This window comes from Pituophis catenifer, unplaced genomic scaffold (genome assembly GCF_029215685.1).
Source record: "Pituophis catenifer annectens isolate HBS135680 unplaced genomic scaffold, rPitCat1.0.hap2 SCAF_1, whole genome shotgun sequence".
Taxonomy (NCBI): domain Eukaryota; kingdom Metazoa; phylum Chordata; class Lepidosauria; order Squamata; family Colubridae; genus Pituophis; species Pituophis catenifer.
The window spans coordinates 260,537,493-260,553,068 of record NW_027256881.1 but is presented as its reverse complement, the minus strand read 5'-3'; positions in this window follow the sequence as shown (position 1 = coordinate 260,553,068).

Genomic DNA, 15,576 nt, shown 5'->3' with positions numbered 1-15,576 from the left:
GTGCACCATATGCCTCAGAACTCTTATGGTATTTATGCTTACCTAAATTAAATTAGCACATTTCATGCATGGAATTCTTATCCATAACAAAGAGAGAAAATGTATTCCCGCAAAGATGACTGTAGTAAATGAGTAATTTGCAGAAGTCGTGTTCCTTCTGTCAGTTGATAGAGTTGTTCATTTCAGCCTAATTAATTGCCCAAAGATTCCCGTACGTTAACCATTGTTGTTGACTGATTTTTAAATGACCATTATGCAGTGCTTTACACTTGCCTGAAGCAATCTGAAACCACAGAATGTATTAGAACAAAGTATAAGAAGGAGGAGGATCATTTTTGGAACTGCTGTTCCAAATGTTGGTTCCCAAATCCTAAAAAAAACCTAATTTTTCCTTTCTGTCTTTTGGAAATGAATCTTCATAGATTTAAACAACCCCCATTAATAAAGACCAGGACTTTTATTCATTGAACATTTCCTTTCAACTGTGCAGTTTTCCCTCTTATGAGATCTTTCATGTTATCTTTGAATTACTGCCTGGAGATTCCAAATTATTTCTGCATGTAGTGAGTGAGGACACAATAATTTTCTTGTAGTTGTGGACAGGGAGAGATTAAAGATAATGTTTGTTACCCATATCCTTCTTTGTATATTTTTTCCTGGTGCTAGCTTTCCGAAATGGAGTTTTGCAATAGCCTCTCTCTGTTCTTCCTCTCCTTCTCTCTGTATATATGTGCAATACACACAGTGGAAGAACAAAAGGATTTTTTCCTTAAAAAGAAAAGAATCCGATATGACTCCAGTTCCTTGAAAATGCTATCATAGCTACCAGCACTGATGTTCCCATGCTTCTCATACACATGAGCAAAACAAAACAAAACAAAACAAAACAAAACAAAACAAAACAAAACAAAACAAAACAAAACAAAACAAAACAAAACAAAACAAAACGCAAAGTGATGAGCATAGTTCTCTGGCAGACTCTTCCCATCACAATGTATCAACACCAACTTGATTCCCCCAAGATGCATTACACAGCAATTCCTTTATGAGTCGTGCTACAATTCTTAGGTGGAATATAACTTTGCTAGTGCACAGGGCTCTGTGTGCTTCAGAAATTATTCAGAAGTGCTTCAGGCCTGCTTTAAGAGCTGTGTTCCCGTTAATGAATCAACTCCTTAAAGCTGGAACACCTTTTTTTGCAGGGTCTCAAAGAAGCATTGGGGAAAAAAACCCCCAACAATCTCAGTCTACCTTAATGAGGAATAGGATAGAATACACTCAGGTATGCTTAGGTGCATTTCCTCGGAATCAATTTCAAAGCATCAAGAGATTTGTATTCTGCAGGGGATGGCTTGCTAAATTAGGAAAGGCTTTATAGCTTCACTTTTCAAAGGAGTCAAAGTTTTTTTTTTTAAAAAAACAACACCTTCCTGCATTTTATCATATCCTCTAATAACATTGGGTCTAGGCAGAAAAAGAAAAGGACTGTGGCACTAATTGCTGTATCACAGCAGAAATATCAGTTCTAAAAGATACCATATTAACATGGATAAATTCTAGAATGACTGAATCTGGGTAAACACATTAGAAATGGTCCTAAAGGCTTCTATGCAATGTAGAGAATACTAATTCCTCTTTGTTTGGTCTTTAATAGATTATTTGTATCAATTATTACAGGGTCATACAAAAGCAGTTATACTCAATGGGTATTTAGATTTTATCTCCCAGTTCCATTTTTATCTTCCTGCTCTTTTGCTCTGCTTGCATTTCTTATTACTAATTTCCCTTGTCTGTTTTTGGACCTTCTTCTCTTGGCACTTTCATCATAATATCCACTGCACCCTATAGAGGCAGAAGAAAAAAAAACCTTTTAGAGGTGCAGCGTTGCTTAGCAATGCCATGTATCCTTTTTTGTCACCGTCAGAGCTGTGATAACTTGGTTTGCCTTGTGAAGCTCACTAGAACACCATTTTACTACATCCTCAGGGTTTTCCTAATTCTTATAATAAGAAATGGTATGGCCACTTGCAAAGAGGTAGCCGAAAGAGGCAAACTCTTAACTCCTTCAGCTTTTGAGAATTCAACAATTTTTTCCTTTTGTGCTTGAGACTGAATCGGGAATATTGTTTCCATGAATATTCAAAACACTTGGCTTCAAAATGCCTTAATTTGAAGAAAGAGCCAAAGCTATTTTGTCTGAAAAGGTTCCAGGTTTAAAGCCGAGTCTCTTCTAATAAGGCAGAGTTAGACTGCTATGGAAATCCAGGGACCTGGGGGGAGATTGCACTCTGCAAAGTGGATCTATCTCTAAACTGGAGCAAAAACCTTCCTGGATTCATATATGATGAGAAGCTTAGAAATATTGGATGCACATTTTCAGCCTGATTTCAATAGGGCAATGCCAATTTGAGGTGTTAGCCGGCATTTGTCCAATCGTAATGTCAAGAGCTCAGCTATTTAGAGTCCAATAACTTTAATTACTACATTTTTGCTTATTTACATTCTTTACCAGACAGAAGATGCCATCTAGAGTCACTGTGTGGGAACTAAGCAGTCATATAAATTTGTTTAATAAATAAATACACAAAATGCACCCCAACTACTACCTTCAGACTTCGGATTTTGAAGCGTTCCTGATATCCAGCAACAATCTACTTCCTTATAATTTGAACCCATCGTTTGTCTTCTACGGCAATAAAGAATAAGCCACCTCCTCTTTTATAATAATTGGACAATAATTGCAAATTGCTATTATATCTTCCTTCATTTGCGGGTAAACATATTCAGATTCTTTAATCATTCCTCATGAGGATTTCCAGATCCTTCACCAACTTTGTAGTCTTCCTTCTGAACTTGTTCCAATGCATCACTGTCCTTTTTAAAAATTGTAATGCTCAAAACTGGATTCTGTATGCCAGGTCAGGTCCAGTAATGATAGAACTGAGTAGATTTCTTCCCAAAATCTGGATTCTAAACCCCTTTAATGAAATCCAAGATAGTATCTGCCTTTTAATAATTGCATAATATTATGATTCTTGTTTAACGTGTTGTCAACAAGGTCACCCAAATCCCTTTTATATGTGCAATTGCCAAATCAAGGTATTTATAATAATTCAGACATAGGGGGAATTCTTATGAATATTTTAGAGTTCATTGAAAGAATATGAGGCTTACTCCAATTGCAGGTAGCCTTTATAGGTTATGTTAGCAATTGAGAACAGGATTGTCATCACAAACTGATGTTGTTATAAACTGTGATATCACATGACAGCATCATTTAGTGATGCCAATAGTGGTAGTCCCAGTTGTCGTAGTAATGCCAAGATACACAGTTCACTAAGCAGAAAGCAGAGGCAAGAGTCCCAGGTAAGGAGTGTAGAAGTATCACAAGAGCTGGGGGAGACAAACAGATGCTGGAATAAACCATGTGTGAGAAGATATTTTTATCATTAAAAAAGAAAGATCCAAGAATATTATTTAAAAAAAAAAAAACCTGATGCTCGTGCTTCTTTCTCCATTATGAAGATCATGGTACTTGCAAAACTTTCTTCTGTTTAGTGCTACGAATTTGTTATTCCCACTGACAACAAAAGGACTGCAGCAGTGGTGGGTTGCCCCTGGTTCGGACCAGTTCTATAGAACTGGTAGGAAAACCGGCAGGAGGCTCCGCCCACCGACCCCAACATCATCAAAATGCTTCTGCGCTTGCACAAAAGAGCATGTGCACGCATGAGCAAAGCAAGCATGCACGCACGGCCCTGTTGCAAACTGGTAGTAAAGGTAAATAGAACCCACCCCTGGACTGCAGTAATGTTGAGAAGATGATTTCACAAACCAATAATTTGCATATTCAACATTACAAAAGCAGTGCAGATTTTAGATCTATGTATTAGTCAGCAAACTGCAGTTATCTCTCCTTTACCATCTATGTTTGCCTACTGTAGTAATATCACTCAAAAGACACAAAGTTAGACAAGATAATTCAAATCAGTCCACTGATGCTTGTACTGATGCTACTCTCAGCTCAGTGTGTATCTACAAGAAAAAACAAAAATCCATAAGTATGCTATATACTTGCAGCAACCATAATTAAAGATCTATGAAAAAAATTGGGTCAGGAATTTTCTTGTTTAACGGGTTCTCCTTCATCAATAATATTCTAGGAATGTTATTGTTATTATAATTCAGAATGTATTTTATATATTTCACAACTGTGTATTTACATCACCAAGACAACCACAAAGTTACAGGTTAGAGTGACAGTGAACCTTACTCCAGCAATTCTCTGTTTCCTTGCAGTTTCTTGTTTTGTCTTCTGTAACATCAATTTGTAGAACTAAACAATTGTACTGTTTCTCCTACATGACAGCTCACCAGATACCTGAAAATAGCTATTATATCTCTCTCTAAGTCCACAGAATACAATCCAGTTTGATGATGTCTTTCGTGAACTGCATTGCTACAATATTCTAGCTGTATAGTCCAGTGGTGGGTTTGACTTACCATTGCTACCATTGCAACCCAGTGGTGGGTTGCTCCTGGTTCTGTCCGGTTCTTTAGAACTTTAGAACTGGTAGTAAAAGCGGCGGGAGGCTCCGCCCACCCACCTGAACGTCATTATTGATGATCTGCACACGTTCCCATTGCGAACCGGTAGTAAAAGTAAGTGGAACCCACCCCTGCTTCAATATATCTAATGTTAAAATATTTTGTTCCACTTGTGTTAGTAAGCCAAGTTTAACTGTTCTCTTTTAATTGTATTTGTTAGTTGCTCCTGGTTTCCTCTAGTGTCCAGCATTCAATTTCCCATCTTATCATGTTTTCTTCTAAAACAACAGCATTTTTCCATGAGAAGGATTCTTATAGCCAATTTTAAAATTTTGTTTTAAATCCATTTGGACCCTTAGTCCACTTATAACTTTCCAAAATCAACATTCTAATCACCCCTTTTGAAGTTTATTCAAGTAAAATATTTTTTAAGTCCTAAGACATACTTAAAACTTCTTTTATGAAGGTTTAAACTGAACTCACCCCATGCATATTATTAAATTTGCCGATCAGAAGCTTTTTCATAGTCAAAAAAGCAATTAAGAAGCAACCTCCAAAAGTGATTAGGAAATGAAGCTTGGCACAATTTTATACTCATGCTATAGACTACATTGCAACCCTGAGTTTGGTGGAAATCCCTTGACTCCCAGTTACTCAACTTCTAAGCAAATTACAAAAATTTCAGTTCTTATAGTTGAATCATGAGAAGCAACTCTTTGAAATAAGATGGTGATCTGACAATTTCCCCCATATTTTGTGGAATGATTTTGCTGACCACAATTCACTTCTATTCATCAATCTCACTGCAATGCCATCACCATTCCTCTGGAGATGTATAGTTCACTGTGTCCTCACCAGAAGTATGAGAAGTAGATTTACATTTTAGTCTGCCTTGAATATAACTCAGAGAACTAATGAAATAGAGTAATTAATAACTTTTAATTAATTAATCAATAATTAATTTTACCGGTGATAATAATAAACATCCAGCTAGAAAACACCAACACTTTGGCATTACTTGAATAACAGTGCTACTCACTTTTCCTTCTCCTGCTTCATACCTGAGGGCTATTCCCAAGTATTCTGCTAAATGGCATTGGGGAGGGAGAGGGTGTGCTTTAAAAAAGGAAAGAAAAGGAAAAAAAGGGGCCACGTTTAGCTTGTAAGGGTCCTTAATGCAATTGGCTGATCATAGTTGGAAACTCTGCTTGACTAGATAAAACCTTTCCTCAGATGTAACAAGGCTCTTAATCCTACAGCTATGCATAAATTTTATGCCTAGATTCTTTTGTTTTATGTTCTGTTATAATCAGACAGTATTCTGAGCTTGCTATCTCAGGCTGATTTCAGCATGCAAGGTGTAAATCTCTCCTCTGATGGATGACAGAAAAATATATATAAATAGGATAACAAGAAAATGTGTAGTGTTAACCGTGCCAGTTAAATGAGCCCATCACCATATGTTATCTCCTCCCTTCTTTTCTCCTGCGTGTCTGGTGTAATTACTCTCAGCAGCTTGTCTTCTCAGATTTATTTCATGGACTGTGAAATTATCACTCTGAAATGTTTGGGGTTTTCTATATATTATCATTAAGTGTGCCTGGCCTTCATTAGATCATACAGCTCTGTTTTTGCCTAGTTGGTTCAGCACTTCTTTTTCTGCTTTAATCGCAGTGACAAATGGATGTGAATCTCAGTTGTTAGCTGAAGTGAACTTACTATGATCCCACCCATAATTTATACTAGAGAAAAAGACACAGAGAGAGATGGGGGGAAAGGAGGAGGTGGAGGAGGAGGAGGAGGAGGAGGAGGAGGAGGAGGAGGAGGAGGAGGAGGTCAAGAGAGAGCTAGCGTCTTTGCATGTAGACATCTGCACCTAGACATGCAATTAAATATTGACAGGTTTTGAGAAGCTGGCAATGCTACTAATAAAAAAAGTGTGCAATTGTCATTGTCTAGTTTTGTTGCTGCTGATAATTTTTTCAAGACATTGACACATGTTCATATTTTGAGCTCTTTTTCCAACTGCTTGTTTTGATTTGTTTTAGTACTTCTTGGTGACACTCTGCACTTTATAACATCTGCATTAATCAAACTGCTTTGGTTTAATTATTGCTGTCTAGCTCACTTACCCATCTGAGAGGTGTTTCTGTGATTCCATATTGTGCAATCACTTTTATCATACAGCAGCTGCTCTTCAGTCAACTAGTGATCAATAATCCAATGCAGCCTAATTGTTGCACCAACTATGTAAACCCAGCAAGGAAAAAATGAATTGTCCTCTTCAAATGACTCAGGTTTGTTATCCACTTTTTTGCCTCCAGTTGTGAAGATTGATCATTTCTAACATTTAAGGGGCATTTAAATATTCAAGAATAATGATCATATCTAATGGTGGACCACCCAAGCTACAGTAGTCTCTGATCACAGGAAATTCATTGTCTGACCATTGTCTGGTCTGTGGCTCTGTCTCCTGTCTCTCAAAGTCGTTCCTATACATCATTATAGGTTCTCCTATATTATAGGTACTACTTGAGTAGTACCCGAAATTCCTCAATAAAACTCTAGTAATAAACAAATCTGTTTGAGTATTTATGCCTTCCAGTTGCCAAAGCTAATCGGAAAAATTCAAAATATGTTTTTAGGAGGTGTGGAAGAGAATGGGAAAAATCCCTCAAAAAGTTCTTTGCTTATAATATACTTTGGATCCAACCTATAAATGCAAACAGAAATAAAACTTATAAGAAAAGCTTAACAAAATAGTAAAAGGTAAACAGAAAATTTAAAGTAGTACAATATTAAAGGTGAATCTTTTAAAGTTAAAAATGATTTCAAGTCTGCATCATCTGATGGTCTCTGTGGAAGTTTTTAACAGCTTAGAGTAGAATTTGTGACTTGTGACCTGCTATTCAGCTGATCCTTGAGAAACCTCAAAGCAAAAAAAAAAAAAATCCACTTATGGCTTCTAAGAAATAGGCAAAGTCAGTTTGTGCAGATATCTGTTCAGAAAGGATGTACAGTATAGCCATTTGCTGGTTTTACAACTTCTCACAACATTTGAAATGAAACATACATTACAGATCGTAGAACTCATTAAAGAGGCAGCCTGCATCAGTAAACTTAGAAATAAGTGGATTGGTATCCATATGAAAGCTGCTAAGGAGACTTCTTTTGAAATAGGAAGAAAAACTGGGTTGGTTTTTTTCAATACTTTTTAATGTTGAAAAAAGAAATCAGTGCATCAAATAAGCAAGCATTTTATTCCTACAAAGCAAAATCTGTGATGGATGAATCCCATTCAAATAATTCAACATTAAGAACAGGGGGGAAAGGCATCGTAACTGTCAAGGAGACGAGGGCGAAAGAAGGCAATCTTGCCAAATTCCTTTCTCTCTCTTGAACCAATCAATGTCTCCATATGGTGGCTACATAGTGGCTTCCTGATTTGCATACAGGGACTTAATTAGATGTTTTGGCACCCCCCAGGACTTTTAGGACTTTTTATAACATATATTGGCAATTCAATAAAGAGATGGCTTAGTAGGAGGGAGATTCCTAAGATTCCATAATCTTAGGACCACAATAAAAATCCCATTTTGATCTTTATTAAAACTGTACTTCTGTAAATAATAGGATAAATAACAGTACCTTTAAGGATGGGTGCTTTAGGCAGACAAGATGACATGAAACAAGTCTTCAACAATTCGAGTGCTTCAAATATTCTGTGCCAGACCATCAGGATTGTCTTTCAAATATCCTGATCCTATGACATCAATGTGAGAACCTGGAATTACACTACACTACAAAGTGGACATATAAATGATATTTGCATGGAACCAATATGGAACAGAAGAATTTGTTTTGCTTGGAGTCCATAGGCCAGAAAATGTGACACGATTTCCTTCATCCCATAGAGATTCTTTATATGAAGCAACCCATAGAGATTCTTTATATGAAGCAACCCTCAATCAATGGAGTTGGATTTCTGATTAACACAGGAAATCGGAGAGGCTTGGTGAATCATTTCATTGTTTCCAAAAAGAAAAGTTAAAAAAAATAAAGTAAAGCACACCAAAAAAAATACTTCAAATGAGGGACTGTTGTGAATTCATTTTCAGATGAGCTTTACTTTCTTTCCTACAGAATTGCATCTGTCTTTAAAACCTAGGGAAACATAACTTCATAAATTTATGAAGGATCACAAATATAAATAAGGGCAAAAAGACACCAGCAATTGCTTTAAAAGTTAGGAGACTACTTTGAGAAAAGATATTAATGTATTGCTTCAAAAGATGCAATCAACACTTGAGAATGCACTCTTGGTGAGATGCACACTATTTTGAAAAAGGAAATGTGGTTGTCACAAAGTGTGAACTGAGAACATGATGATGTTGTCTAAAAAAGTACATGATATATAGACAGGAAACAACAACAGACCAAGTTTTGATTTGTCCTTTTCACTGTAGCAGAACTGAAAGGTGTCTGACTCTGCAAGATCATTTATCTACTTTTTAATTTTTTCCTGGATCAGGGTTTAAAATAATGCAAAAGATAGAAACGTCATCCAATCAAAATGAAGAGCTAGTGAAGATGTTAGAATTCCAAAGTCATAAATGCAATTCTGCTGATTTAACCCAAAGTAACCCATTTAAAACATTTACTCTTTATGCAATGGATCCTTACCTTTTTTTCCTGCAGATCCCTAAACACTCTTCCCCAGTATTTTTAATTAAATGGCACAGGAACCAAATTCAAATTACTAAAAACTATTGGAAATAATTAAACAGTTTGCTGTTGTAGACTTGGAGAGTTCCATGTTAAAACTTATTCAAATTGTTATTTTGACTCTGGTAATTCTTAACACCAATACAGATTTTTTAAAAAAATGTGATCAAGGAAAGAAAGAGAAGTTATTGGTCACAATTTTGCTTGCCAGTAAAAATATACTTTTTATTTATTTCAAATAATATGTGCTATTGTTTGAAATATAGTGATTAAACAAATATTTCAAGTGACAAGAGAGTCACAGCCAAAGAACGGAACACACAGCAAAAATTAGGTAAACAGGCCCCCTTTATTATTTTTAGAAACTGTGCATAAGGGTGCAATATTATATGCACTTTTCTCCTGAATAAACCCAGGGAAATTCAGCAGAGTTTACTTTCAAGGAGATACTGCCCCTAATTTTACATTTCCTTCATTTGTAATTTGACTGTAACTAAGCGGTAAGAAATTGGACATTCTAAAGGGCAAATGTATTACAATAGCTGTGAGTTAAACCACTAGAAGTCAGGAAGGTGTAGGTATTAAGAGTTTTCTGGGCTTTATATGTTGAAATGGGAATGTCACAAAGACTATAATATCACCTACTAGTGCCATACTACTCAAACACATATTGCAGATAGATGTTTAGTATGGCCCAAATGGTTTACCAATTTCTTCTTGAAGCTTTCAACAACTGTAAGGAAGGAAGACTAGTATTTATTAATTTATAGATGAAGAATGGCGTTTCTGTGAGCAAAACTACAAATAGAAATATTTTTTACCGCATTTAAGAGTCTTACCCACAATATTATATCAGCTCTCTCTCACTCACTCTCTCTCTCTCTCTCTTTCTCCCTCCCCCTCTCTCCCCCTCTATCCCTTTTTTATGTGATTTTGATGTTTATACAGACAAATTCTACCTTGAAGCATAAGCAGGGATTGGTTTTTAGAATTTTTAGGTTGCTTTGGTGTGTTTTTCTTCCAAAATGTTCTCAACTTTGTATTCATTCCCACAAATGTAATAGACATGTAAATCTATCTTGCATCTTAATGTATGTGTGTTTGTATTTGTGTTTGTGCACAGATAATGTCACTGAGTCAGGCTGGAACTCTATACTGAAATCTTTTATGTAACAACAGATATTATGTTATTCATGCAGCACTAAAGCAAAGTATTTGCAACATGTATATTATTTGCCTTTGATCATCGTCTACTTTTTGATGACTTGTGTGCCAAGTCTAAAAAAAGAATGAAAATCAACATCAAGAATGGACCAAATAAATACATTTCATTTATTGATTCTGTAATCTCTGCTAGCAGAGGAAAGAAAGCTTCCCTTTTCTCTCTGGTATAAGATTTTTCAATTTAAAATTACAGCCAGAGGCTTTTGAACATGGAGTTATTATTTTTAAGCATTGGATAACATCTGGGAAATGAAGGCTGGGGTTTTATTTTTTTTTTCAAGAGGCTGTCACAGAAGAAGAGATCTCAGTTGTAAATACAACCGAGCAGCATGCAGCCCTTCCACCGAAAACAAAGCAAGAAAGGAGAAAAAAGGTTCATGCCATGTTTTCCTCCTCCTTCCTCTTCATCGGCTTGATAGATATAAACAGCCCCAAGGCATCTTGTCAGTGACCTCAGTCCTTTTTCATAGGACCAAAGGGATGCAGGCAGGAAGCCAAAGCTTGCCTTTAGTCAGTGATCTGTGAATAACCCTCAGTCCCACAATGACGTGAGAGGAGCCTCTGAAGGGAGGCTGTGAGTCAGATCCAAAGAAGAAGGAGATTGCTTGAACAACCATCAGCACGTCACTGGTAATCCCAGTGACACCTTTTGCATCCGCCTGGCATTTGTCTCAATGCATTCTCCTGAAGAGTGATATGCCGCTGATTGGGGGGCCTTTTCACCGGCTGTGGCAGATCTGTGTGCCTCGCCGTCTGCTGTGTGGTGGATGTGTGTGCTCCACTGAAGCTTGACAGCTTGCTTGTTATGGGAACGGCTGTTACCTTTGTGGGGGGAGTCTGGTGAAGAAGGAGGGGGTGTCAGGGAAGAAACCCTTGTTACGATTTGATTGCACAGTGTTCAGTTTGCAGAGCGTGCGCATTCCAATAAAACCAAACAAAACCCCAAGGATGGGTTTGATTTACTGAATTACTATGTAAACTCACATTGTTTAATCAAGAATAATGAAACACAAATCTATATGGGCTGATTTGGTATTCTAAAATAGCGGTAGATTTGCATCCTGTAGCTTTGCGAAAAGGGATTCTGAGCAGCTCTGAAGCTGAACGTATCATAGGCAGAAGACGTCACTTATGAATTGGCAGATTTTCTTCTCTACTTTGATTAAACATAATATTATAAACATATTTTTAAAATGTACCAAACCTCTAAAGTAATTACTTAAACAAATAAAAGGTTGCGTTAGGTCAATTTTAACTATAGGAAATACACCAAGGTGCTATGTGCATCTTCTCTCCAGGCAAAATAGCTCTAATGTGCAGTATGGGGTAGACTTTAGAAATGGTTCAGCAGCTTCAGCAGCTTTCTGGAGGCAGGCAAGGGAATAAAAGAAGGGCAGCACCTTACTGGCATGAAGTGGTCAATACAAATGACTTGGATCAGCTGTTGAGAGAAATACCTGCCCCCCCCAACTTCAATGGATAATTAGAACTGCAGCAAAAACAATTGCTACCAGCCTGTCTACCATTGAGGACCTTTTTGACATGAGTCAAAAAGAGGGCTGTGAAAATATCCACAGATCCTTCACATCCTGGACATAAATTGTTTCAATTTCTATTCTCAAAATGATATTATAGGGCATTGCACATCAGAACAATTAGACACAAGGACAGTCTTTTTCCCCATGCCATCACTCTGCTAAACAATTAATTCCCACAACACTGTCAAACTATTTACTAAGACTGTATTACTACTGTATTATTATTCTTCTCATCCTTCCTATTACCTATTTCCTTTTCTACTTATGACTATAACTTAGTTGTTTGTACCTTTACAATTTATATTGCTTATTTAGTTTCCTAGTATGATTTATGTTGATTGCTTATAGGATACTTCCTATGACTATCACTAAGTGTTGTATCTTACAATTCATTATGGATGTGTTTATGATTACTATGATCATGATTTATCACTTATATCTTTTATGTACACTGAGAGCTTATGCACCAAAGACAAATTTATTGTGTGTCAAGTCACACTTGGCCAATAAAGACTTCTATTCTATTCTATTCTATTCTATTCTATTCTATTCTATTCTATTCTATTCTATTCTATTCTATTCTATTCTATTCTATTCTATTCTATTCTATTCTGTTTTGTGTCTTCAAGTCAGTTTTTTACTTCTGTCTGAATTAGACCCTGCCATTTTCTTCGCAAGGTTTTTAGGAAGTGGCTTTTCATTACCTCATTCCTAGGGTTGAGATAGTGTGACTGACCTCACAGGGTCACCTAGCTGGCTTCATGCCAAAGGCAGGACTAGAACTCACAGACTCCTGGTTTCTAGCCTGGTTCTTTAACTACTACACCAAACTGGCTCTCATACAAACCTACTTGGCAATGAAAGTCTATTTTGTTTTGTTTTAACTCTTTCCAGGGTACCTTTTCCACTCCTACTGTACAGTATATTCTAAGAGTGAATAAGTGAAATAAAACTCACTTTGTAAATTAATTTGATTTACAAAGTGAGTTTTATTTCACTTATTTATTGGGTTTATATCTTCTTTCCACCAAGAGCTGAAGATGAAAATTGGAAGTGTCTTGGCGATGTTTCAACAAAGTCTCATTCGTCATCTTCAGGCTGGTGTTTTTGGCTTCGTGCTTCTAGGAGCAATGTATGATTGCAGCTATTTCTTCCTTTTAACTGCTAGTGGGGGTGTGAACTGATTGGTTGGGAGCTTGGCTATGTTCTGATTGGGTGGAGGTGTGTTCTGATTGGTTGGGGGCTTGGCTGTGCTCTGATTGGCTGGGGGTCTGTTCTGTTTGGGTGGGGGCTTGGTTGTGCTCGGGTTAATCTGAGTTGCAGGGGGATTTGAGCTGGTGAGCTGCGTTGCTGTTGTTTGGCTTCGCGTTCATGGTCGTGCCACATCTTCATGGTGGATGTCGGTCTGCTTCATGTATGGATTGGAGGGGTTTAAAGTGGCTAATGATGCAGCTGCGGTCTGGCTTCTGGTCCATGGTCGTGCCTCATCATCAGTGTGGGTTTGAGTCTGCTTTCTGCGTGGATGTGTGGTGGTGACATCCTGTGTGGCCCTCGTGAGTGTGGGTCTGGTATCATTCCTCGTGACACCTACATACAAACACCCGCGAAAACCTCAGAAAACATACACACACACACACACACACACACACACACACACATATTATAGGTCTCCTTCTTCCATTGTTTCCCGCAACAACAACCCTGGGGAAAAAAAATTAAGCTGAGAGAGAACAATTGGTCCAAAGTTCCCTACTGAATTTTTGAGGCCAAGGATGAATTGAACCTTGGTGTCCCACCTGGTCTGACATTATATTCATTTGATTACACTTTTCTTTAAAATAAACAGGTCCAAAAATGTTGCCAAACTCCAAAAGGAGAACTACATCATATATATTAGGAGAGCATATAAAAAGGAGAACTATAGTCTATGTTTTAATTGAGCTGAATTTTTATTAATCATTTTCAAAGGGAAAAAGGGAGGGCTTTAAAAAAGGACTATTGAAATCCACATAACCTGACAGACAAATAGTCTAAGAAAGCTCTGAAGTTGTGTGTTGTATCAAGCATTATTATAAAGACCAAGAAACTAACTAGGAGAAGAAACAAACACTTAGGTATCATTTGTAAACTGCAGCAGAGTTCAGCTAATGAATTATGTACAATTGATATTCAGTAGCAGTGAGGACAGAAGAAGGAATTAAGAGTGATGCTCCTTGTTTGGGGGGATGGGGGTTATCATTTTTTCAAGTATCAATGGGGAATCTTGCAGAAGGGGTTGTCTGAGATTTCTGTTGTTATTTGTATGTAGTAGGGGAAAAAGGGAGATTATCTTTATTTAAAAATAAAAACTCGCTGAACAATTATTTTATGAAATGGATCATTTTGAGGAGAACCTTGTGTGTTTACATAGGAAGCAGAAGCAGCTGTGGAGTAGATGATGTGAACCGAAGCCATGATATGTCCATGCACATAGACATTAACACAGATGCACTGAGTTTAAGACACAGAAAACCCGCAGTTCAGCCAACCAAAAATCCAACTAACCAAAATTCAGGGTATTAATCACCATTCCTATTCTAGAAATGAAGCTACCTCGTACTTAACAGCTGATTTCCCTAATGACTTTCTCAGTTGTGATGTGAGACCACCTAAAGAAGAGTGGGATTATTTCAATGGGAACATTATATGTAAAAAACGTCTGGCTTTCCAGTTAGCATCCAGCTTCCAGTCCAGCTTCCAATCCAGCTTCTTTCCAAGAAAGAAAGAAAACAAAGCTCTCACATCTAATTTCTATCAAGTCATTCCAAGTTTGATCATACTTCCCTGTTCTAAAATGAACCAAATCTGTGGCATGAAACCAATTTCAGATACCATTTTTTTTTTGGTCAATAAATTATGGAAAAGACGTGATGTTGAATATAAAAGTCAGATCTCATATATAGAAATAATACTCTGTGTTTGTTGGACATGTAAAAATGCCAGACAATTTTAGACTCAATTAAATAAAATGATACAAAAGAGTTTAAAACAACACAATTGAAACCAGAGATTTTTCTTTTGGGACTGATGGATAAACAGCCAGAAAAAAATATATTTATGATGACTGCAGCAAAAATATTATATGCACAAAGATGGAAAGATTTGGTTTTATCTGAATTGAGAAATGGATAGCGAAATGATGGAACCTGCTAAGGGGCCAAATTGACTGTTTTAATTAGAGATAAGACATTGTCTAAATTTACATGATGATTGGAAACCCCTTATTGACTTTTTGCAGGAAACAGAAAAAATGATGTTATGATATATGATTTTGAGTATTAGAATAAAACTAATAGATTATTTTAAAAAATATAAATAAAGCTGTAACCATAGAGAAAAAGATTACTTTATGATTATACTTTTAATCACTATAAAAGAATATCAGAAGTCACTTTTATAATTCTTTTATTTCCTTTGATCTTTGTACCTTCGTCTTTGTTCTTTTCTTCTTTCTTTCATTCTTCCATTCTCAATACTAACTACTAACTACTAAATTCTTGTT